The sequence below is a fragment of the Equus przewalskii genome, chromosome 15 (genome assembly GCF_037783145.1).
Source record: "Equus przewalskii isolate Varuska chromosome 15, EquPr2, whole genome shotgun sequence".
NCBI classification, from domain to species: Eukaryota; Metazoa; Chordata; class Mammalia; order Perissodactyla; family Equidae; genus Equus; species Equus przewalskii.
In genome coordinates, this window is record NC_091845.1 from 11,708,210 (window position 1) to 11,730,938 (window position 22,729).

At 38.2% G+C, this 22,729-nt stretch overlaps 1 long non-coding RNA gene across 2 annotated transcripts in view; it reads left to right on the plus strand.

Annotated features, from left to right (window-relative positions):
• LOC139076033 (uncharacterized) overlaps positions 1-22,729 on the plus strand; it is an 85,609-nt gene that overhangs the window by 41,716 nt on the left and 21,164 nt on the right. For both annotated transcript variants that reach the window (XR_011527260.1, XR_011527259.1), the window contains exons 3-4: positions 13,012-13,133; positions 20,123-20,234. This is a non-coding gene — a long non-coding RNA (uncharacterized lncRNA). The remainder of the gene's footprint in view (positions 1-13,011; positions 13,134-20,122; positions 20,235-22,729) is intronic.

Below are 22,729 nucleotides of genomic sequence, written 5' to 3' on the forward strand. Positions count from 1 at the left end.
CTTTTGGTATAAAAGAGAATGGACAATGCACTTTTCCTATCAATTCCCTATAGCTGTTACGAGCCAGAAAATAATCTAAGTAAAGTCCAGTGACAAAGACAGCATGGATTGTAAAGCACAGCAATGCCAGATTAAGCCATGTTTCATCAGCCACCAAAATTAATCCTGAATTTCATCAACTCATGCAAACTGTGTCCACAAAAATGTGCTGGGAGTCATAGAGACTAAAATGAAGGACTGAAATAAAACACCAAAGTTGCATTTTATTTTCTAAATATGTGTATTTTCCATTGGTAATCAATGAGAATATGAAAACAGATCTCTAGCCAAAATGATGTTTGGCCTCAGAACTACTATAGAGTACTGCATGTATTGAATACTGCAGGTATATTTTAACGCAGGAGTTTGAAAACTCTTTCCTTGAAGAGCCAGATAGTAAACAGTTTAGGCTTTGTGGGTATATGGTGTCTGTTGCAACTACTCAACTCTGCCTTTGTAACGGGAAAGCAGCCTCAGACAACACTAATGAATGGGCATGGCTATGTTCCAATAAAACTTTATTTACAAGAACAGGCCCTGGGCCAGATCTGATGTGAGGGCCTGGATCTGTTGCTGTCCACTGCTTCTTTAATGTTTCAGGTAACGAAGAACTGAAAGCACTGATAGGAAACAAAGTGAAGTTTGTTATTCTTTCCTAATTTCTCAGTAGATTGATGTTTGCATTTAATACCTCATAGTCATTCATTTAAAATGGAACCTCCAGTGACTCTGAACTGGCAATTAGTTAAAACAAGGTAAACGTGCCCAGAAACTGATGATTGGATAAAGAAGATGTGGTATATATACACAATGGAATACTACTCAGCCATAAAAAAAGACGAAATTGGCCCATTCACAACAATGTGGATGGACCTCGAGGGCATTATGTTAAGCGAAATAAGTCAGTCAGAGAAAGACGAACTCTATATGACTCCACTCATAGGTGGAAATTAGCATATTGAGAAGGAGATCTGATCGGTGGTTACCAGGGAAAAGGGGGGGTGGGGGGAGGGTACGGAGGGGGAAGTGGTGTACCCACAACATGACTAACAAAAATGTACAACTGAAATCTCACAAGGTTGTAATCTATCATAACATTAATAAAAAAAATAAATAAAAAAAAAATAAAAAATAAAAAAAATAAATAAATAAAAAAAAAAAAAAAAACAAGGTAAACGTGTAAAGCGCCTGTCAGTTAGCTTTCTGATCCGCATCAATCCACACATGTTAAATCAGTGAAAGAGCAGAAATGTAATTTTCCAGAACACACAACCCTACTGCTCTGCATGCCTCTAATGAGGAAAAGCTAATTATTTGATTATCTTAACATAAACCTCCCCAAATTAAATATTTCCAGGGTTATAAACTGTTTGCCTCCAAGCTTCATTAATAGCTTACAACCAGCCATTTCACTTTTGCAGACAACACTCTTGGTCTCCTCAGGGTTTAAACAAAGCCTTGAAATATTTCAGAGCTTTCTTCTCCTCATATAAAAAATAAGGCCCTACTTATGTTGTTCAGCTTACTGAGAAGGAGATTCGATACCAGTACATCCTGTTGCTAGAAGAGTCTAGAAATTTTGAGAGAAGCTAAAATAGCCTTTATGGTCCTCCTTTAAATCCTGCTCTAATCTCGTTAGTGTTAACTGATTTTTATGTGTACCTTTTACGCAAGTTCATTTTGCTTCTAGCATAAATAAATAAATAAATATAAATATAGATATGTTTATAGGGATATATACATATAAACACACACATTTGTGTATGATGCATGGGTATATTCCCTTTACAAAAGAGGATTACTACAGCTATTTAACTCTTTCTTAGTTCTTTTCTCCTCCACACTAAATAATCCAAATGTTTCTATTCTTCTTTCCACATTCTGTGTTTTAGGATCTGCCAAACTTTGTCATGACAACCCTGTTTGAGTGAGACTTTTCTCTCAACTTATTTAATTCCACGGAATTAAATTTCAAGACATACAGGCAGAGAGAAACCCAGTAACCAAATCTGGCTTCTACATTTTCTGATCTGTTATTTCACCTTAAAGCCCAGTGCTATCATATTTCTTTTTCTCTTTGTTCCATGATCAGCAAAAAGTCATACTTCTTTTAAGCCACCAAGTACAACGAAGTCACAACCGTCTGTTTCCTGACCATTGGAGTTCATTCCTTTCCTATGTTTCTGGAGGGGCAGATATCAAGACAGTTTTTAATGTTTACTAACTGTTTCTGATAAGATGCACTCATATTCAAATGCTTTCATTTCCCCCAAATTTAAAATACCTCTCACTCACCCTCACTTTCTTCAATCTCTCTCTCATGCTGATTTTTAAAAAAAATTTCCTGTTGTTCCTCATGATATCCAGGGCCAAGCCATGACCAATTACTACCCATGCCCCCATTCTTAGTTGAAGTTTGAAGTCTTTAATTACCTAAAATAAATGAGTTCTCTTGGAACTTTGGTGACAGAGGACAGAACAGTGATTGTTACCTGCAACAGAGCACCTGCCATAACAATTGGGCTACCAGTCAAAGAAGGGATGTATTTCCACCCATATGATTGCTTCCTCAGGAGGAAATTGTCGCAAATGGGAATCCAGTACTAATTCCTTCACCCTGTTCTAAAGAGAGACTTGTGGCAAATCAGAGAACCCAGAACTCTCCCATATAGGCTTTAAAGGTTAAAATGCATAAGAAGCCATCTGGAACGTCTTTTGGTTACATTAGAGAGGAGGACTATGATAATCCAAGTGTCACAATAACCTGATGAATAAGAGTATTAGATTTAATGAAAGATATAAGCAGATGTCATTTTCCTTTTTTTTTTTAAGAATGGCACCTGAGCTAACATCTGTCGCCAATCTTTTCTTTTTCTTCTTCTCCCCAAGGCCCCCCAGTACGCAGTTGTGTCTTCTATTTGTAGGTCCTTCTTGTTGTGCTATGTAGGATGCCACCTCAGCACGGCTTGATGAGCAGTGCTAGATCCATGCCCAGGATCCGAACTGGCAAAACAGTGGGCCACTGAAGTGGAGTGTGTGAGCTTAATCACTTGGCCATGGGGCCGTCCCCAGGATATCATTATCTTTTAAGATTTTCTTAATATACTGCATTTTTATTTCCAAGTCTTTGAATTAAGTAAGTTTTCCAAGCACCCAAATGCCATATCTGAGTTTTTTGTTTGTTTTTATGTTTGTTTGTTCGTTTCTTTTATTGTCAGAAAAGTCTGAGAACCCATAAAAGGGTGGGCACTAAGGAAATGCTTGGTAACAACTGTAATTTGTTTATGGGTTTAAGTAGACTTGAAGTCAAGTGTTCATGTGTTTTCCGAATGGGAGAAAATAGATTTCTGAGAATCCAGTCTCAGCTCTTCTCAAAATGTCTCCCTCTTTGTGCTATCTACATAAGCAGGCTACAGATAAAAACTACATAAATCTGTGTAGTGTAGAGTGTTAAAAACTAAAAGGAATAAAAAGTTTTTAAAAAGCTTAAAAAGAGAAAAACTAAGAGTAACTTGATTTCCCAAATTCAAAGGCCTTATCAGAATTCATAAAACAATGTTAAGTTCCTAGTCAGCAAGGCTCACGTTTCTGAAGGCCCAGGGGGCCTCAGCTTTGAAGCTGCTGCCTACTCCTCCTGACAAACTCAGTCTGCACTTTAACTGAAATAAAGAAAAACACAGGAGAGAGAGAATTATTCTTTAAATGCTCAGGAAAGTAGAGAGACATTTGCTTTATCTTTACGAATCCATCCTACCAGCTGCAGGTAGTAAAATTTAGCATGTGGACAGACAACCTCTAAAGGAGATCCACCGAGGGTCAGGAAGACATTCTGGAACTAAACTGAAAGTTGTCAAACTCATAGAAGCATAAAATGATGGTTGCTAGGGGCTGGAGGGAGGGAGAAACGGGAAGGTGATGCTCAAAGGGCACTATAAGACATGGTTCCTGTTCATAAGAGGTTTGCATTAAACACATCAGAGGAAAACAACACATCTGTATGGAAAAATAATGACCACAGAGAAGAGGAAAACTTTGATTGACAATCATGTGTTAGGCACTGCATTCGGTAGTTGATAAATATCATCACCTTTGAACCATCCTTTGAGTTTAAAGGATTTTACCCACTTAGAGTGGGCAAAATGTTCTATTTTACTAATAAATAAAATGCCACTCAGAGTTGCTTACATTTTGCAAATATGTTTTGCAAGATATACTAAGTGTCAACTGAGTATTACAGAACGTTTAAAAGACAAGAGATTAAATCTTGGAAATCCATGTGTGTGTATGTGTGTTGTATACATATGTACATATGTATGCATATGTTTATGTGTGTGTATATGTATGTGTGTATATGTATGTATACACATTAGGAGTTAATTATTTCTGTTTTCTCTGCTGCTCTGTCACCAACACTTCGAACAGTAACCAGCATGGTGTACACATCAATAAATATTTGCTGATTGATTACGTTAATTTATTATTCTCTCTTGGAATATTTTCTTCGGTAAGGGTAAAGATTTAACCTGCTAAATCTCCTCTGTGCCAAACATGTATGAAAGGCACGGAAGGGTTAACCTGCGTCCACATTGACCTGCTTGTGAGAGGAGACACTGGGCCTCCGCTCTGGGGTGAGAAAATGAGAATAAAACTCACGTGCAGAAAGGCAGAAAGCTTCTGCTGAAGGAACACAGCAGGCTTCTCCAGCAATGTGCTCTCTTTCAAAGAACCCAGATTCCATTAACTTGAGGTCAGCTTTCCCATTGTGCCTCTTGTCTGTCTCCCCTCCCCAGATGTTTATTCCCCTGACATCGCAGGGATGAGCAAGACAAACAAAGGAGAAATAGAGTTGTAACTGCCCCCACTGAGCCAAAAGGACCGCAGTGGGAGATGAGAGAGCTCAACATTGTTAGGTTACTCACTTAAAGGAAACCCATGCACCTGGCTGAAACAAGAGATCAGCAAAAGAACAGGCCCTGAGTGTAAGACCGTGAAATACGCCCAGGCCCAGAGTCAATAATCCTTATTGTTTATACAGAGATAATAGATGTCCTCATTTGTTCTATTTCAAGATTTACTTGCCACTGCAAAGAATCCTATTAAAATGTCAAACTCTTGTACTGGAGGCAAAGCTAACATTGACTGAGAAACTTCATGGGCCAGTGTTTGTGCCTATCACTTTTACAGACATTGCAACATTTAATTCTCACATCTCTTGGAAGTCTTACGACCCCAGTTTTCAGATGACATTGAGGCTCCAATACGTGAAATAAACAGCCCAATCACTCACCCGGCAAACTATGCTATTGTTGTGCCAAGTCAGTCTGTCTCCAGAATGCGTATGTCTTAATCTTATAAGTAGTAGCCATACAGGAATTTTGTGGTAAGAATTACTTCTTGAAATGAGCAAACCTCCAGAGGATTTGACCATCTTTCTTGTTGCATGGAATTTTGATTCATGGTAATATTTGTGATGAAGGGATGTTCCTTTGTACTTAATCTCAATCAACCTACATTGTATTCATCAACAAATGCTTTCTTGAATGCCTCTTAGGCGCGTGTTTAATCCTATGTGACTTTTTAAATAAATTTGTCATTAAATGGATAAACAAAAAGTTTACTATAAACAAAAAGTTTACTATAGACATTCCATTCATTTAAAGTACAGGTTACACTTCACAAATCTGTTTTCACATGCATTCATTCATTTAATTCTCCAAACAAATCCCTAGGGTAAATTGGCTTTCTCCTACCATTCTCTGGTTGAGGCTAAGGGAAACACATAGTCTATTAACAGCATAGCCAGTACCCCAATCCTGTGCTTTTCCAACTCCAAGCCCATGCTGTCCCCCTGAATCACAGTTACTTACTACTGATGACATTGCACTAGGAATCCATCCATCAGATACTCCCTATCAGCAGATGAGCGTAAGTATAGCTGTTGGGTTGGTGTTCAACGTCAGTAAATATTCATCAAAAGTGTGCACATTAACAGCAACACACAATAATTAAACCCAAATTAATTTCCGCAGTTAATGCAGGCCATACAATTAAATTAAACCTCAACAGAAAACAAGGCAGACTGTAACTATTAATCCTCTCATAAGCAACGATAATTATTTTTGCCAACATTTATTTCATTTGCATATATAATGCAACATCACAAATTTTCACATACCTAACGGTTCTCTGTCCTTTGCCAAATCAAGAATAAAGAGGTATTAGTTCAGGTAGTCTGTCAGCAGAAATTTCCATGGATCCGGTTCAGGAGCAAACCATTAACATTTGGGGCAGCAGGGTTCATTAACATTAGTGCTATAATTCACAATGGGATCAATGATGACAAATGTGTGTGTGGAATTAACATACCCCATGAGTGACTGAAGACTAATTTCATGACATATGGAATATGCCTACAAGTTGCATATGAAATATTTAAAAAATTAATGTGTCTATCATTTTATATAATTAATATAGGGATCAATCATGGTTTTCCCTGATTGGAAAATTATGTCTGTAAATTCATTGATTTATTTTTTTCAATATGTTCTTACAGGAGATGTCTTACATGCCCAGAACTATGCTAAGTCCTGGGAATACAATGGTACAAAAATAGTCATAGCTCATTTCCTCATCAATCTTGCCTTCAGTGGGAGACAGACAAAGCTACAACCAGCAACTAAACAGTTCATGCCAAAAGTGTGTAATGCCCACTTGAGGAAACAAAAAGTATTTGGGAAACTAATATGAATCTGTCACTATGAATTAGATTGTGAAGCTTTGAACAGGTCAGGTAACTTCTTTAAACTTCAGTTTCCTCATCTGTAAGAAATGATATGAGGTCAGACGAAAAAATAATAGTGTTAATAATATTGCTACATTTGGTGCATGCTTTCTATATATCAAGCATTGTACTAAATACTGTATTTTCTTATTTTTTTTCTTCCAGCAATCCTATAAGGTAAAATTAAAATTACCAGTATTGTCATCTTACAGGGCTAGGGAGGTTAACTGTGGTCACACAGCTGGTACTGGAAAATAGCAAGCTTTAAATTTGCTAAAGAGGACTTTAGAGATACTCATTAACTACTAAGTTATTTTGCTAAGTATGGAATTCAGAGACAGACATGAGCACACTTCTCCTTCCACATAATCAGCAACCATGACATTCATTGAAAAGAGTAACTAATCTTTTCCCTTCTCAACTACCAACTGACATTTTATATTTTAACTGGTAGTTCAGCTATGACCAAAAAAATGCCTAATGACATTCTTAATAACAAAAATGTTGTCTCTAGTGGGTACAGTTCTGCAGTTTTCAGTTGAGCATATGCTATTTCTGAGAAGAAACATATGTGAACTCCAGCAAAGAACTGTTTACTGGCAACTGACTAATATTTCCTTGGCTATGAGTATAATGGGGAGTTGAGAGTTCTTATAAGTAGAATCTAGAAGATTGTCATCCTCTCACTGTTCAATTAACAAGTTTTTTTAAGGCAATAGAAAAAAAAAATCTGTGGCTTTTGGATAGGAATAATAGCTACTAAGTAAATAAAGAGATTGGCTGTCTATATGGAGTCCTGCCAAATAAGGTTTTTCAAGAAATGCTTTAATACTCTATTAAATAGACAGGGAAAAAAAGGGCACAGAAAGAGAATATTATAAACAAATCTTAGAGTCCTTTCATTGAGCATTTCACTAGTTGTGGCATGTTGCAAGATCAAGATCCCATAAAATGCTGATATCCACTGTTTCCATGGACCCTTACACATAAAGGGAGAACGCGGCTACCACATGGTTAAATTGCTCTGATGCAGACTATTTGTAAATGCAATGGATTTCAGTTTTTATCTTCCCAGATGAAAAGGAATTGACCTTCTAGTCTGAGTATCACTTTTGCTTCTTTCGCACAACTTTCTTCCCTTTGGGTGTTTATTTGGCTGTCTCTCCATCGTAAGAGAATGAGTCCTCCTTCTGATGGCTCCTGATTTCTGTGAGGGAATCAATGTAGTTTCAGAGAAGTTCATTTTTTTCCCAGAATCGAGTCTAACCTAGGCAAGATGTGCTTCTTGTTCCCCTGGACAGCAGTGGGCATGTGATCTAAACTATTTCAATCACTGAGAATTTCTTTTTCTTTTTAAATTTTGTCTTTTGTTCTTTTTGTTTCTGTTCTTTTTCTTTTTTTCTGAGAGTGCCCGTACAAAGGCATTCTCTCTTTCCTGCTTTTTGTGTAAAGGGAATATATGGCCCCAGAAGATGCAGACAACCATCTAGGGACCTAGTATTTAAATGTAATCCAGACAAGGAAAGGCAGAGAAGAAAGAAAAGGAAAGAAAGAAAGGAAGGAAGGAAGGAAGGAAGAAAGAAAGAAAGAGAGAGAGAAAGAAAGAGAGAAAGAAGGAGAGAAAGAAGGAGAGAAAGAAGGAGAGAAAGAAGGAGAGAAAGAAAGAGAGAAAGAAAGAGAGAAAGAAAGAAAGAAAGACAGAAAGAAAGAAAGAAAGAAAAGGAAGGAAGCACGGAAGGAGGAAGAAGCAAGGAGGGAAGGAGGGAGGGAAGGAGGGAGGGAAGGAAGGAAGGAAAAAGGAAGGATCCCTGACCTTACTGCAATGCCGGATCAAGTCTAAATTGAAATTAGAAACAGAAGCAGACTTTTTTTTAATCATGTTTGCCCACAACTTCCCTTTATTATTAAACCAGTTTGAGTTGGCTTTTCTGTTATGTGCATCATGAACATTCTTATGGAAACCACCTTACAACAAAGTGTATTAGAAAGACCCATAAGTCCATAAATCCTTTTGTATATGTAATGACCTTCCCTTTCCAGTTCTCAGAATTTTGGAGCCTGATTTTCCTTCTCCCATTCACTGGTGAGTTAAAATATCTAAACCAGGGGCTGGCCCCATGGCCTAGTGGTTGAAAGTTCCATGCACTCCACTTTGGGAGCCCGGGTTTGTGGGTTTGGATCCCAGGTACGGACCTACACCACTTGTCAGCCATGCTGTGATAGTGACCCACATATAAAATAGAGGAAGACTGGCACAGATGTTAGCTCAGGGCTGATCTTCCTAAGCAAAAACCAAAACAACATAAAAATTACACCATGTAATGACCCAACTTGCCTTCTATTCTTGGATCATTGGAGTTAACAATCGAGAGTATTGGTTTTGGAGTCAGATAGATCTGGCTTCCAAAGCAGCCTTATTAAGTTATCAGTTTGAGATTTGTTCCTTATGTCACCTCTGCACCAGTTCCTTTTGCATAACTGTACTAATTTATTTTGCCTTCCATAAAAAATTACCACAAATTTAGCAGCTTAAACAACACAAATGTATTATCTTACATGGGTCTCATGTAACTTTGGCATGATTCTCACTGCCCCAAAATGAAGGAAGGTGTCTGCAGGACTGCATTCCTTTCTGTTCTCTCTGAGTAGGACCCATTTCTTTTTCCAGCTCCTGGTCCCCTTCCTCCATCTTCAAGGATCAAGAACAGGTCAAGTCCTTCTCACATCACTTCACTCTGACCCTCTCTTTTACCGTTCTCTTCTACTTTTAAGGACCTTTGTGATTACACCGGGCCTACACAGATAATTCAGCAAAATCTCCCTATCTGAAGCTCAGGTATTTGACAAACTTAATTACATCTGTAGCCTTAATTCCCCTCTGCAATGTAAAGTAACAGATTTACAGGTTCCAGAGATATGGATGTGGACATCTTTGGGGTCCATATTTTGCCTACCACAGTAACATATACTTCCCTTGCAGGCTTGTTGTAAGAATTAAAAGGTATAAACCACACAAAGTGCTTTGCTCATAAGGAGTGCATTATAAGTTGCAAGTACTATTAGTAAGTCATGAGGGAAGAAGGAGGAAGTGAGAGTCAAGTCAGTTATTTGACCTTCCCAATACAATCTGTAGATCAGGGTCTCAAGATCCAGAAAGAAGCATGTAAAGAGTTAGCATTGCTTCTCCCACCCATTCGTCAGTCAACTCCATTCCCGAGTGGTCATTGTCCTTGCATTGCTCTTTCTTCCCAGTGCCAAGATCTCTTGCTGTGCATCTTACCTGGGGCTATTCAAACTGTTGGCATGCTGATTCCAGATATTCCCTGGACCTTGACAAAGCAAGCCTGTATTAATCCTACACACTCTGATAAATTATTAAACCAACTGGTTGAGGATGTTGATTGCTAAAACCTCAGACATGTAAATTATTACCTTCTAACAAAAAACTCCAAGGCTCTAAACCCATTTATCCTAAACTCAGCTATTTGAATTCCACCTCCATGAGAGTTTTCATAATATTATACCTCTGTTATTATTAAAAGATTTTTAAAACCAATTTATTTCAATCAAAATTATTTTAAAAGAAAACCTTAAATCACCATTTAAAATAATTTTTAAAAACCAGTATAACTTGCCATAAATAGAAAATAACCAAAAAAGTAAAGATGAGAAAATGAAAACAATGCCATTCAAATCCAGGTGGTTACTGTTGCTTGCCAAAGTTCTGAGCTGAAAGGGAGGTTGAAATAGTATTGAAAGCCCATGAACCCAAATATTCTTCAACACAGAATAGGCAAATAGTTGTATAGTAATGCAATGGAATATAAGATAAAAACCTACAAATCAAAAAGAATGTATAAATTATAAATGCACCCTGCACCATGGGTGAATCTTACAAACATGAAGTGAGCTCAGAAAAGACAGACACAGAAGAGGACCAGCTGTATGATGACAGTGCACTTACGTAAAGTTCAACCAGGCAAAACTAGTCTGTGGAGGTAGAAGTCAGGATAGTGTTCATCCTAGAGGCAGTAACGCCTAGGCGGGGACACAAAGGGAACGCCTGGGAGCTGGCAAGGTGCTGTTTCTTAATCCAGGTCCTGGACACCAGCATGCTTATTGTATATGATGCATCAATGTACAATTATGATCATGCTTTTCTTGTATGTATGTTGGATTTCAAAGAAATGTTTGCTTAAAAATCATCCTCTCTGGAAACACAGACACTAGCAACTAATTGAGCCTTTCTCCCATATGGAATCTAAAAGATTCACCACCACACTTTAAGAACACTGCCTCAAGCCAGAGAAATGATGACAGTAGCAAACAACATAGACCAAGGGAGGGTCTCCCTCTGTCAGATGACTGTTTCCCCAAGGCTGAGTCGGTGACCCTCTTCTATACGTTCAGAGGACCACCGGTCCTCTGATAGATCATAGCATCTATCTCTCTGTACTCGACAGGATTATTTCTTAGCCTGCCTGAATCCAGACTCCATTGCTTGAGAGTAGGAACTGAGCCTTTAACTGCAAGGCTTAGCACCTAACAGGGTACCTGTCAGGTAGATGATGCTCCATAAATATCTGTGGAATGAGTGGATGAGAGCATGAATTCGCCCTAGGATATGAACTGTATTGAGGTGACAGAAAAGAGAGAATAAGGGCATGCATCTGGCTAAGGGGAGCAAAGGTACATAAATCCTGATGCTAGCATTTTTACAAGTTTGAGGGGAAAGGAGGACTGGAGTACTAATAATCAGCTTGAAACCTATTGGAGGACAGCTGCTATTACTTTGCCTTAAAAAAGCCTTGAGTGGAACTATACAGAGTCCGGTACTTTTAACTATTTAAAGTGCCCAAGGTGGTGCTAGAGCTGTAATGCCAGTAATGAAAGCAAATGTGTGAGCTGCTTGGCCCTATTAAAGATAAGTTATTTCAGGCGCATTCAGAATGAGTCCACATGGAGAGGTAGAGCCATTCCTTTTTTATCCTTGCTGGGGATGAGTCAGAAAAATTAGGATGTCTGAATTCTTCAGATAAGGCCCCAAATGCTTTTCAGCCACTAGTTAACAATTTTTTGAACTACAGGCAGAATCAACATTTTGTGTGCATAAACATGTCATATTTAGTCTGATATGAATGTTACAAAGGCCTTAACACCCTTAGCAAAGTGCCTAGTATTGTGTAGACATTCAATAAATGACTCTATCAAGCCCAATCCCTATCTGTGTGCCATTGAAAAATAAAGGAGAAAAATAGAGAGAGAGAGAGAAAGGGAGAAAAGAACATAGAGGGGAAGGGAGACAGAGTGAGGAAGGGAAAAAGGGAAGGAGGACACGCAAGAAAGAGAGAAGACAGAAGAGACAGAAAGAAAGGTAGAAACAGGAAGGCAGATGGAGAGAGAAAAAAAGAAGAGAAAGGAGAGAAAGAATAAGAAAAGGAAGCCAAGTGGACACGAGAAAGTCAGTAGATTCAAACAGAACATTTTGGAGGTTTTACAAAAGGCAAAATAGAAATTAAACCAGCAAAGTGAATTCTAAATACGTTCAATAATAAGAGATGGTGTTGTTAAATTAAAGCTAATGATGCTAACACAGATCGAAGAGGGAAAAATGAATGGTGATGGGACTTAATTGCTTTATGGTCTCACACTATGGAAATTTTTGCTCACATGTTCTGATATCTGAAATGGTCTGAGCTACAGCAGGATCGAAGGAGGGAGTCAACTGCGGAGAAATGCACCAGACTGGAAAGTCATCACCAATGACAGCAGTTCATTTACACCATATTCTTCAGATGTGGGAAAATATGGAAATCAGAAACAAGCTTCTTTATGCCAAAAGCAAGAATGCTCCTGTGTCTGTATCTAGATTTCATCAGAGGGATGATGTAAAAACTACAGTCCAGGCTATCAGAAATGATGTCATCTACCCTAACTTGTAATTCTTTAAGTTCATGTTATTTGTTCATTATAGACAGCTTGCTGCTCACTTTTGAAAGGAAGTTTCTTACTCTTGTAGATGATTTTACGCTATAGTTGGATGTGTAGTATAAACACAACCAAAGAGATTACATAAATGTGCTAGAGAATATATGGTTATCTCCCAGTGGTAGATTGTATTACTATGTGCCAAAAATTCCCTCTTTAGCATGTTCCTCCCTGAGGGTAGATTTTACATTCCTACTCTGCAGAACTCAAGATGTTTCATTTTGAAACTACATTTCATTTTGACGCTACAATCAAAATCTTCCCGATGGAGGCTGCCTCATCCACCTAACTCCTAACGTGAACGCAACGTGAAGCAGAGCCACAGGTGAGCCACAAAGAACATGCAGTGTCCTTTGGTTGTATAAACCACTGTGACTGTTTGGTATTGCAGAATAATTTACCCCATCCTGAATGATACAGTGCCCAAATAAGTGAAACAAAAATAAGGGCTAAATAGGTAAATGCACTAATTTGTCCAACTAACAGCTATTGAACACATTCTATGTGAAGTCCTGTGTGCAATTCTGGGAATAAAATTATGAATAAGACAATGACTTTATCTTCAAGGACAGATTAGAATTCTAGAAACTCAAAAGTAAGGAAGCAACAGGCACTTGAGAATTCAGGAGGAAGACCACATACAGAGCTGAATCTTGAGCAGGACATTATCAGATAGGCATTTTTGGAGAGGACATTCCTAGTAGAGTAGGTAGACTCATTCAAACAGTGGCATTACTACAGGGGAATAATGGGAGAGAAGTTTAGAAACAATCAGGGCTGGGTCAGGAGAAAGAAAATCTCTATCAACAAACTGAGGAATATAGAGGCAATGGGAAATTAATAGATTTTTCAGCATAATGAAGTAAGAATTATTAGGTGCTTGTGAAGAGATAAAAGGAGAAATAACGGGACTGAGGACTGAAGTCAAACCTACATTTTTGTCTTAATATGATTTTATCAGTATTTTTGGTGCCATTAACTTAAAGTCATAATGTCATCTTGTCAAAATTATGCATTGAAGTCAATAGTTTTTTATCTCAAATTTTATAACAATTAACAATTTGTGCTTCCTGAAATGAACATCAGAGCACTCAGCCTACCACGAATACATAATGTATGTTCAAGGATTGAAAAAAAAATGACCATATAGAAATTTTAAAAGATACCAACTAATGTCTACACAATACCTAAAAAGATATAAATTGTTAAAAACCTAATCTTTTAATTGATCATTTGCTGTAAGCGTAAAACATAAGATTGCGACCAGAGTGACAACTGAGGACGCAGCATAGTTTTTTTAAATGATAAGTGGAGCAGACAATGCTAAGTGTTCATTAAATCCCATTTCATTTTCCTTTTTCTGGGCACAAAGGAATACTTCTCAGTTTCCCTTGCAATTAAGTCAATGTCATGTGATTAAGGCACATTTACTAGGAGCATGTCAGTATGTCTTTTTTAGTTTATTTGCTTGCTTTTGTTTAATCTCAAATCCACAAAGGAATCTATTCTCTTGACTAGCAATTCCCTAAACCTACTACTCAACAGCATTAACTTTCAAAAACTTCAGAGAAGGGCTAGATTAGGATGGCAAAGGACACAAGGATGCCAGGATCCCTTAGCATGTTTAGAAGAACCAGATAAAGAAAGACATGCAAGGCAAACCAAAAGAAAATGCCTTTAGAGGAGCAAGAATCAGACACCAATCAAAATAATAAGGTTATTTTAATTCTGAATATCTGAGAGTATGATCTGATTCAAAATTTATGTAACTTTATGCTCCGGAAATAGAAGAGAAGCAGCTTAATTTCGAGTGGATATATTTCTAAGTTACATGTAGTCTCTTGATGAAAAAAATGAGTTTGAGGATTCCTTAACTCCAGAATTAGAGCAAGTATTTATTGAATTTTAAGGGCATCACATGGTCCATCTCTTTATCTTCACAACAGCCCTAGCTGATGCGCACGTATTCCTGGCATTCCCTACTTACCTAAAAGGAAATGGAGTCTTAGAGAGAAAAAGTGACTTACTAAGGCCCACACTGGGAAGAAGTAGAGATGGGATTCCAACCCAGGTCATCTGACTCTAGAGACTACACTCTATGGTCTATATAACCACCTTGTATTCCTCCCATCAGGGTTAGCTAAGCTTGAAAAGCCGTTTCATTTAAACAGATGAGCCATTATCTCTCAAATTAGTTTTTTCAGCATAAGCCAAATAAGTGCCCAGAATATGATTCAGCCAGCATTTATGGCCTCTAATGCCCCAGGTACCTTCTTTGAACATTTAGCACTTTCTCAATCATTACTTTGATACAAAAAGTACACCGCGGAGTCACTCAGAGGCACTAAAAATTGTTGGCAAAATATTTTGATGTCCAGAAACCAGGCAAACACAGAAGTAAAAACCACTTGAGTGCTTAACTCCAAATGAGTCTGCAAGCTCCCTGGGGAGGAAACAAAACATAAATAAAAAAGAGAACTTAGAGTTCTTGTGACCTATAAGTCCCAACATTCTTATTTAGGACCAAAGAGGAAAACAGAGGGATCATAAATTAGTCACATAATACGAATCTTCAAGAAGCTGAAAGTACAATTTAACTACATTTTTGCAAATGCTAAGTGGTTTATGCAAATTTTTCCTGACCCCATTTTCTCCTGTAGGGTTCAGAATGTTACTCCCAAGTTCATGGTAGACACAGTCTCAGTTCTCATTTCCTGGAAAGTTGGAAGAAAGAGAACCCTCTGTTTGGAATTATCTGCCCCTATAGAAGCCTTGCAGATAACTAAGGCTCAGCCAGCTGATGAAGATATGGCTCCTTAATAAAGAGCTAAATCTGGTCCAAGTGTTGAAAGGTTATTTGGAACTACTTCACCAACACCAGCATTAGGATGACATGCACTGTGCCTACTTTGTCCCCTTGAGCATAAAAACTGTGTGTTAAACTTTATGGAAAACCTTTTTGAAAAGCACAGTCATTGATGGCATCACCATTAGAACTTTACTAGAATGTAAAATATAAAATGTGGAGTATAAATTGTGGTTGGTTTCTCTGAATTTGAGGTCATTTTTCTCTGGATAAAATCATGCAAATATTTAAGGAATATTTTCACTGAATCCCATAGGATTTAAAGAGCATTTATGCTGTAATGAAATTTCCTCTAATATAACTCGCTTTCTCTCTCTCTCTCTCTTTTTTTTTTTTTTGCAGAGGAAGATTTGCCCTGAACTAACACCTGTGCCAATCTTACTCTTTTTTTGTATGTAGGTTGCTGCCACAGTATGGCCACCAATGAGTGGTGTAGGTCCACACTCAGGAACCGAACCCAGGCTGCAAAAGCTGGACTGCTAAAGCATAGTGAACCGAATTTAACCACCAGGCCATGGGGCTGGCCCTATCTTATTCACTCTCAAACAAAGAAAGAACAAACCAACAAAAAAATCCTGTTTCCTTTTACAGATTCAGCCTTGCAAAGGGCATAGTTAAAAGGTCTTCACTGTTTATCAATTTCTATTTTGAAATTAAAGAAAAAAGGATATTGGCACCTTTTGTTAATGCCTGCCCAGGGGAAACATAGGTTCTTTGAAAACGCACAATGGACATTCCGTGAGGGGATATACCAAATAATGAAAATGCGTATTTTTTCTTCCATTAGAAGAAATTGCTGTAATTTCTAAAATATAATTTATAAAATAATTGATATAATTGTTTGTAGGTTTCATAAAGGAGAATCTGTAAAATCCATAAAAACCACTTTCTGTGACAAATGTGAAAACATTGATTGACCTGATGGTGGAAAAAGTAGGTTTGAGAATCAGTGTGTTTACACCTGACACTAAAGAAGGCCATAGCAGCTCTTCATATCACGATTCTCTGGAGTGTCCATAAGTCACAGTCAGTTGGGAAATGTATTTCAAGTGATTTTTTTGTGTGACAAATTTCTGAAGTTTGTGAATGCTTTACCTTCATTTAATAAATCAGAATAAATTCAATGTTATTTCTGTAGTACTTCATCCTCACTCTCTTGTACTCAAATAAGCTTTTTTTGAGTAGGAGATAAAAGAATACATTGCAACCTTATGTACCAACGGGGTATATCCTTTACATACACAGCTGTCAGAAAATAATATCTATTACATTAAGAAAAATGCTTAAGAATAATCAGTGGGAGGAGCCAAGTGAAAAAAGAAAGGAATTTGAAGTCTGAAAGGCATCACTATTTGTCATTACTGCCTTTATAGCCTGGGATAAGCCCATGCCTTGGTTCTAGCAACATCTTTTGTGAAACTAGATATTTAAACCAGTGTTGGCAAACTATGGCCATCAGGCCAAATCTGGACTGCCACCTGTTTTTGCAAACGAAGTTTCATTGGAATGCAACTACATCCATTCTTTTACATATTGTCTATTGCTATTTTCAAGCTATAATATTTTCAAGCCATAAGAACAGAGTCGAGTAGTTGCAATAGAGACCACATGGCTTGCAAAGCCTAAAGTATTTATTAACTGGCCCTTTAGAGGAAAAGATTTCCAACCCCTGAGTTAAACTGCAAGGTCTGTAAGATTCTCAAATGCTCCTATCCTATGACATGTCACTCTAAAGTTATTCCCGATAGAACCTCCTTCTTAAACATGGGGTAGTACAAAAAAATATGTACAAAAAGCAGTAGAGTACTAGGGTTGTAATAACGTTTAGCAGAAGTCTTTAGAGCCCAACAGACCTCCTTTTAGCTCCTTTCAGCTCTGCCACTGACCTCCATATCTTTTTGCTCTTTTGTAAAATGGGAAAATATCTATGTCATGGGATGTTACAGAACTTAAATGAAAGAATATATGTAAAGGATTTAACATGCTGTATGACACAGAGTAAGTGTTCATTAAATAGTAGCTTCTTTTGCTGCTGCTACTACTGAGAGGGCCTTCATTGTTTTCGCAGGGAGCTAGATGTCCAGCTCAGTGCAATGACTTGTTTATGCCTTCCTCTGTGTAGATGCTCTTGATGGGAAAGGGCAAGGGAGAGCCATTTATGCAGGAGACCTTCAGTTTTTCTCTTACCTCTGTGTAAGATATTGCCTGTGTCTGATCCACACAGCTCTCTTTCTTGGTGTACCATTAAGCCGTAGCCAGGAAAATTCCTGCTCCTCTTTAGTGGTGAAACACTAAGCATTTTCCTGCTGCAGTGACACCTAGATTTGAGCACAAGATAAGGTAGTCAGTCTAGAAACAGCCTGGGACTTCTTTAGAGTCTATAGCAAAGCTGCCAAGAACAAACATATAGGTGAAGATATTCACTGAAATCAATAATCTCCAAATCACATTAATGCAATGTTACGGGTACTAATGTAAAACCTGCTGGCTAAGGTGCTCAAAGTTATTATGCTCAGAGCGGTCATAACTTGGTCCCGAGCATCAGAGTCTTATTTTATTTTATGGTGCTTGGTACATGAGCTACAGAAACTACTTCTGAGAAAATCCTAACTTCCAAATCTCTGACTTCTGAACGTATAAATCACATAAAACTACTGTTTCCCCCCAAAAGAGGTGAAAATGCAAAAAACAATGTCTACTGTGATTTACTTTTAAGGCAGTTATTTCTGCCGAAATGATCTGGAACAATATTTCTCAAACTAGCAATGATAAAAGATCAGTTTGTTTCTTTTTTACTTTTTCCCTAATCTATTATGGACTGAGGCTTTAAAGAATACAATAAACATAAATTACCAGTAAAAAGTGAAATCTAAAAAGATGTACAAAATAGTCTTTTTTTAAATTAAATTCAAGAGACAAAAATGACTGCTAAATTGCTCTGAAATTTTCTGATTTATTTCTGTACTTATCTTGTTGCTGACCAGTAGCCAACAGTTGGCAGACCTCGTTGCTTCGTGCTCTATGTTTGCATGGAGAGTAGGCAGATCTGGGACTTCCTGGACTGTGGTGGTAATTTGAGATGTGCAAAATAAGGCCCCAATGGAAAGATAACTTCCCCCACACTAGTCACACAGGCTGCCAGTGAAGCAGGGAGTGGAATTGGGGGATGGGCTGCTGAGGAAGGCAAAGAGGCCTATCTAATTTAACTGTAAAAATTGTATGATGTAGGTTTTGTGTAATGAGCATATAGTTGCTACTTACCTGCATTTAGAGTTTTCAAAAATGCCAATTAAAGACCAATTAAAGCACTTTAAAGTGGCATTTTCTGCTTAGGATTAATGTAGTGGAATGCAGACGGTGAGGCCATAAGAACAGGTAAGGGAATTCTCAAAAAGCATGTGCTGAATTAATGTCTGTTTTCATTTTCACTGAGTGCACAGATGGCAGGCTTGTTACTAGTTGCTAGAACCATGTGAGCACAACAGTGAACAAACCACAATCCCTACCCTCATGGGACTCTTAGTCTGGTTCAGAGAGAGACTTGCAAATTCACTACACCCTTACAAAATCTGTGCTATAAATTCCTTCAGTACAAAGTGAGAGCGAAAAAGAAGGAGGGGTCAATTCTCTCTAAGGGAGAAGACAGAGTATGTCATCTTTTCCAGAGTATGACTCCTTTCCTAGGGCATTGAGACATGACTAGAGTTAGAAAGCTTGGCATGTCAACTGGCATTCACTTTTCACAAGTTTGTGCCTAAAGCTTATAACCCCTAAAATCATTGTGCTCAGCCCCATAAAATCACCACCCCCAAGTCTTAATTCCTGCTAACTTCTGCTCTTCACATCACTGGAAACATACAGGAATGGGGGATCGTGGATGATTTCCATGGAAATGATTGGGAAGCACCTTTCGATGTCCAGGTTCCTGACATCTGTCTTGACAGGAGGAAGAGGGAAAGTCACCAACAAGAACTGAAATCTTGATCCATCCAACCTATTTAAGTGTCCTGGGGCAAGAACAAGTCAAGTAGCACCTTGTAACCTTGCCATTGCAGTAGATTTTGTGACATTCTAATAAAAGTGGTAATTTTTTTCATCCAGTTAGAAATGTCACTTTACCCATGGCCTGCCTATGGCAGGGGCAGGAATAGAGACATGTTGAAGCCATGGCTTCAGTGAGATCAATTCAGGGTCTCCAAAATTGCCAGGGAGGACACCTGCCTGAGCTCATTCACCTGGTGTCAAGGAAGAATTCTAGAGGGTAGCCAAAGAAAAGGAGTTCTTGTGCATGTGATTCCAAGCAGAAAATCTGAGCAATGTTTTCTTCCATTGGGATAGGTGATTGTCCCACCTTATTTAAATTCACAAGTTCAGACACATTGCCATTCAAAGATTGGCTGAACCACCTTTTCTTTTTCCCCATGGATCACTCATCTGCCTGAATGAAGCATGCTTATACGTCACCTCTGCAGCCACAAATCTTGCTCATGTGATTGGAAGTTGAGAGATTCAAGAATTCACTTCATACTACATATAGATACGACACAGATGCTTTTCTAAGTAAGTGGTACCATTTCTTGCTCTCATATTTATGCATGCAACTGCACCCCTAGGAGAGATGGAATTTGGAGGTTTTTAGTTATTCATCAGATAATTCATAAAAGCAATCTATACTACAACCTGGCAAAATCACACACAAAATGCCTGGTGATTTCCTTCCACCACTATCACTATCTGACTATTTATACACTACTTCCAGGCAGATCTTCCTAAAGCCCATGTCTAATTGCATCAATATCTACCTGGGACATGGATAGCTCCTCAGTATCTGCTAATTAAATAGTACTACAAAATACAAGGATGAGGTGTAGTATGATGGTTAGCGTGTGGCCCCTAGAGTCAAGACTGCTTGCTTTGAAATCCTGACCCTGACCTTCATTGTCTGTGTACACTTAAGCAGCTTCTTTCATTTCTCTGTTTTCAGTTTATTTGTCTATGCAGCGTAGGAAAGTGTAGCAATCTTTATATTATATTACATGTATTACATATATATTAAAAGCAAGATGTATATTACATATGTATATGTATATATTATGTTATAAATGTATTATATATGTAATATATGTATGTTAAATATAATAAATATATTAAATAACTATATTTCAGTAATGATTATACATTATAAAGGTGTATCTTGCTTATTATATACAATGTCTGATATACTTATTTATGTATATACACATATGTATATTTGGCTTAGAACATCACATTGTTTGGAACATTGTAAGCACACAGAGGATGTTAGCTACTTTGATTTTATAACTTTGCATCCAGCATTCAGTTGGCCCAACCATTCATTTCTGGCTTTATCTGTCATCCCTTCCTTACACATAGCCTAAATTCCAGCTAGACTGCATAATTACTGTTCATTCAGTTCTCCTAACTTTCGAGCCTCCATGCATTTGTTCCTGCTGCCTGGGCTATTGAAACTACTCCACCCACAACTCCCACTCAGGATACCTCTGAAAACTTCTCCATCCTTCTTAGGCAAACTTTAAACACTATTCTTCCGGGAAGGTTTTTCTGGTTCTCAATCCTCCACCTTAGAACATCTACGGAAGAACAGCAAGTGTGTTAACTTGGATTTGCTGGCAGTGGCTTCATAGAGATTCCGTTGTGAAGAAAACAGAGATCAGAACTGACTGAGAAATAAAGAGCATCAAGATCAGTTAGTGATGTCTCCCATGGGTGCTAGAAGGGAAGACAGGACTGTTTGCCATCTCTGCCAATTTCCCTTTGTTTGTAACATCACCAAGACACTTGAATTATTCAATTGCTATTTTACGTTCACCTCTGACCTGTCTCAAATCTCTTTTAAGATATTTCATATTCCATAAAGGAATAGGCTCCATCTTTTTCAAATCTGCCTAGCACAGTTTCCAGAATATCATGTGTACCTAGATTTGGTTGAATTAGTTTGCATTGACCAATCTCATATTCTCCTTATTTAAATAAATTCACTTTTCATTTCACCTTGAGACTGATTCATGTTTAAGTCAGTAAGTTTTTACTCAGGACCTTGGCTGGGTCCATGTTACTAACATTTGCAATGCTGCTCTGCCTGCACCTGTGCCTTCAGAGGCTGAAGGTCTAATTAATTCTTGCAGCCTCCTAAAACTTACCTTCGCCTATCTTGCCATTCTGTCCCACATCTACATCTTTGTCATCATTCTGGCTCGCTTGTGTATTAACTATATTTTTTTTATTTTCTGTACTCGACACTCTGGCATCTGGGGCTTCACTGCCTGGGGAGAGGCTGTCCCTCCCAGGCTAATCAGTTCTTAGAAATAGCAAACAGCTCACCCCAGGAGCGTGCTTTTCACATGCGAACTAACTAATCCAGAGCCCATACTCCATACCATCTCCTCCATCTGGCTCTTACACTCCGAGAAGGAAATATTCTTCTGCCCTGATCATCCAAGGCTAGGTATCAGACAACTAGAGATATATCCTGTATGCCAGAGCCTGCTGAAATTATTCAAACTAACCAATCCTAAGCCTACTTACCCTGCCTTGTCTTGCTTTTCCCATGGAAACCACAGTAAAGGCTCCTGCTCATGCTTTCCCCTTGTTCCTTCTGTCTCCTGACTGACCCTGGTGCTTCCCTGTGTGGCTCTACATAGTGTGGCATTTCCCCCTGCATGTGGGAACCGTGAGTAACAAACTATCTTTCCCATGGCAGTCTGTCATCTCCTGACCTGTCAGCCTCCCCATACCTAAATAATAATAAAAGCTACATTTTAAAACAACTTGCCATTCTGTATCCATTGATTCCCATTTCCTCACTTGGTTTTCAATCTTGCCTTTCAGAACATGAGACAATTGTTACGTGCCTTGAATGACCGGTTTTTAAACCCTTTTTTCCATTAGTTTAGAGATAACCATATGCATCTTCCTCTCTAAATCACCTTAAAGGACTCTCTCAGCAGGAGCCCTGCTCCAGTTTATTACCTCCTAGGATAATGCCATTAGAGATAATCACATTTTCTAGATAC